This window comes from Ursus maritimus, unplaced genomic scaffold, assembly GCF_017311325.1.
Source record: "Ursus maritimus isolate PB19 unplaced genomic scaffold, ASM1731132v1 scaffold_24, whole genome shotgun sequence".
In the NCBI taxonomy this organism is placed as follows: domain Eukaryota; kingdom Metazoa; phylum Chordata; class Mammalia; order Carnivora; family Ursidae; genus Ursus; species Ursus maritimus.
The window spans coordinates 21,807,097-21,810,876 of NW_024424897.1; the positions used below are offsets into that span (position 1 = coordinate 21,807,097).

General features: G+C 58.5%; 1 protein-coding gene across 2 annotated transcripts in view; it reads right to left on the reverse strand.

Moving 5' to 3' along the window:
* The window catches only part of STARD3 (StAR related lipid transfer domain containing 3), a 22,109-nt gene that overhangs the window by 9,149 nt on the left and 9,180 nt on the right, over positions 1-3,780 (reverse strand). The window lies entirely within an intron of this gene.

Consider the following 3,780-nt stretch of genomic DNA (forward strand, 5'->3'; position numbering starts at 1 on the left):
CGCGCCAGGCGCAGCAGTCTTGCTCTAAGAAAGGGCCAGGCCCCCGGTCTTGTCACTACCTGCCAGGGCCTTACTCGTTCTGCCAGCTCTCCCGGTGCAGGGCTTTCCCTGGCCCGGTGACGGCTGTCTCCGAGCACCTAGTGCAGTGCCCGGCCCCCCGGGGGGTGCTGACCATTTTGCGCTCCAGAGGGTCTCCTGGTCCTCAGCTCCACGCCACGCAGCTGAGACACGGGGCAAACGGTGACAGAGAAGCAGCGGCCGCTGCCTGAGGCCAGGCCCGAGCTCTAGGCCCACAGAGCCCCGGGCCCACGGCTGTGCTTCATGCCCACACAGGGCAGGATGGGGCCTTCCACTTTACAGAAGGAGCAGCTAAGACTGAAGGGGGAACGGGCTGACCCAGCCCTTGCCTGTGTGACCATGGGGCCGAAACTTATGAATGCTGGAGGTCGGGGGCCCCGGAGGACGTCCTCGCTGCCGCACAGCAGACCCTAGGTCTCTGCTCCAGCAACGTGCCGGCAGAGAGCCTGCAGAGGCCCTGTTCTGGGGGGGTGGGGGGAGAAAAGGCTGAGTCCGAGTCAGAGGGAGCTGGCACAGGGTGGCGGTGGCGGTGCCCGCGCTTCCGGGGCTGTGGCGGAGTCTTCCTGAATCTTCTCTCACGCCAGCACCGGGAGGCAGGTTTGGGGGCCGGTGGGAGGGGAATCCTGGATGTTGCTCTCTGATCCTGGGAAGGCAAGACCTAACCCCAGGCTCCCCCCACCCATCCCGATCTGCTATCCCCTCATACTTTTGTTATGTCTACTACCTTCTGGGGCCCCTCCATCTATCAGGTCCCAAACAAGCTCCCCATTTGTGACTGGCAGGGGATTCGGAGCAAGCCAGTGTGCCCATCCCTCTGGCTCCGTGCAAGCCCAGTGGACAGGAGAAGACTGCTCTCAGCAGAGGCATCCGCACAAGGCCACCCCCCAACAGCACACTCTTGGGGTTGCCATGCCCAGCTCATCTGGAGGCACTGAAGGAAAGCCGGGCCCAGCTCTGGAAGGAGGCAGTCAGAGAGCGGATGTGACAGGCCACCGGCAACGGGACCCCCCAACATCCATCAGCTGGACCCGGTGCCAGACTGAGCGCTCAGTGCATCTCTCACTGTGATTGGGCCGCAGCTCCGGGGCGGGTGACATTTCCTTGTCTCTAACAGCCCTCTTGTCTGCTGCCAGATCTGTCTCCATTTCTCTTCCTCCTTCCTGTCTCTCACAAACAACCTCTCTATCTTTGCGTCTCTGTGTCCCGCTCCTGTGTCTGTCTTTATGGGTCTTCTTCTCCAAGTCTCTCCCATCTGTGAGTCTGTCTCCACTGCCATCAGCTCAGTCTCACCCTCCCTTGTCCCGTGTGTGTGTGTGTGTGTGTGTGTGTGTGTGTGTGTGTGTCAACTTCCCTATCCGCTTCTCTCCCTCTTCTTGATTTCACTGCAGGGTGCTATGGCTTCCCTCCTCCCAGGCTGCTCCCAAGTCTGTCTGGCGTTCCCCTGGCTTCCTCCCTCCCTGGGGACAGGACTCGGGTGGCAGCAGCCTGGTGTGAGATGCCCTGGGAGCGGCAGCAGCACCGACACTCACACATGCAGACATCCTTGGTGAAGCGAGAGACGCAGATGGGGACTGAGAGCAAAGGTGTTGGGGGAGCCCCGGAGAGCTGCAGACACAGGGGTGAGTGGGAGCCAGGCACAGGGCCTCAGAAGTAGGGCTGGGGGCAGCTGGCCAAGAGGCAGAGAGAGGGGGGTTCTAAATCACCCTCTACCATGAAAGCTGCTCAGAATCCAAAGAAGCAAGAGCTTACAGAGTAGAAGGAGCCCCGGTCAGGAATGAAGACCTGAGCCCCAGTCCTGGGGCAGCCACTAACCCCAAGTAACTGGGCAAGTCCTCACCAAGCCCCCATTTCTTTATCTGGGGGGAAAAGTCAGTGGTTCTTCCAAACCCCCTTCTTCAAGTAAGACAAATTTAAAGAAAGGAAAGGAAGGAAGGAAGAGGAAGGGAAGGGTAGGGGAGGGAAAGGGGAAGGGGGAAAGGAAGGGAAGGGAAGGGAAGGGGAGGGGAGGGAGGACCAAACCTTACTTGGAATCTTAATAGAGACGAAAGATGAAAACGGTACTGCTATGGGTCCTGCCACCAAAGGTGGCCACAGAGAGCCCCCCCTGGGCAGCCAGTCCTCAAACCCAGGGGCACCCCAGGGGCACCTCCTTGGGTCCAGTTTGAAATGTGCCCACTCAGATGATGTGAAAAGGTCTCTGAGCTCCATCAGACCGCCTGCCAGTCTACAAGGTAGAAATCATCTTGGCCTGGAACTGCCCTGAGCGGTCCCCAAAGCACTTGTTCTCTGGTCTCCTAGCCCTGGGGGCAGCAGGTGGCAGCTGCCAGCAGGTGGCAGCCGCCAGGCCTGGCCTCCACCTCACCGTGCCCCCCATCCTGCTGAGGGGGAGGCAGGAATGAGTGCTGTGGGCTGGAGACAGCAGGGTTGTCACCTGGCTCCTGGGAGCAGCACCCCCAGCCCCGCCCAACACCTGCCCAGCGGTCGGGAGTAGAACAGCATGTGTGGGGTGAAGGAGTCCGCTTGGGGCTGGCGGTAGACTGGACACTCGTTTGATGTGTGTTTTAGGAGAAGATGAGCCGCTCAGGCTTGGGGAAGGGGGTGAAGAAATTGGAGGTTTGATCATCCCAGGTGACAAGGGAAAGAGGGGTGAGAAGGAGGGGGCAATCCACCCTGGATTACTCCAGGTCTTCCAGCTCCTGGAGCAAAGGGGAGAGGCGGGCATGGGCCGCCAGGGCCTGCCAGGCCTTCTCTTACCCCAGGAAATGCCAGTACTGGCCAGACTGCAAGAGGAGATTTCGGTTAGGGTCCCAGACCCAGGGTAGACAACAGTAGGCAGCTGACATCGTGGCAAGAGAGCTGGACTCTGAGGTCAGGGTTCAAATCTCAGTCTGCCCTTACGAGCTGTGCAATCTGGTGCAAACAGCCATTCTGAGACCCGGTTTCCTCAGATGTGTAAAATTAAGTCAACATTAAAACACTTAATGCCTTGGAACCATGCCCTTAAAAATGGTTAAAATGAGGGGACGCTTGGGTGGCTCAGTAGGTTAAGTGTCTGCCTTCAGCTGAGGTCGTGATCCCAGGTTCTGGGATCGAGCCCCGCATCGGGCTCCCCGCTCAGCAGAGGCTGCTCCTCCCTCTCCCTCCACCCCCACCCCCCATGCTTTCTCTCTCGCACACGCGCGCGCTTGCTCTCTAGTAAGTAAATAAATAAATAAAACCTTTTTTAAAAAAAGGTTAAAATGGTAAATTTTATGTTCTGTATATTTTACCACAGTAAAAAAAGCAACACTAATTGCTACCTCCTAGGGCTGGCATGTCTGTACGTGTCAGGAAGAAGTACGGCAGGTGCTCGGTCAGTGGTGGTTGAGAGGGAACGGCTGGTGCGGCCATTCAGGTAAGGGGGGAATTGTGTGCGCCTGTGTGTGTGTCGGGGGGCTTATATACCACAGCGACATATCATGAAATCATCCAAAAGGCCTGGGTTCAAATGTGAATTCCTCCACCAGGTGACCCAGGGCAAGCTCTCTTAAGCCAGGTTCCCTGTCTGGGTATAAAATGGGCCAAGTCTGGGCGCCTGGGTGGCTCAGCTTGTTGAGTGTCTGCCTTCGGCTCAGGTCATGATCCTGAAGTCCCAGGATGGAGCGCCAACGTCGGTTCCCTGCTCGGCGGGGCGTCTGCTCCTCCCCTCCACCATGCTCTCTC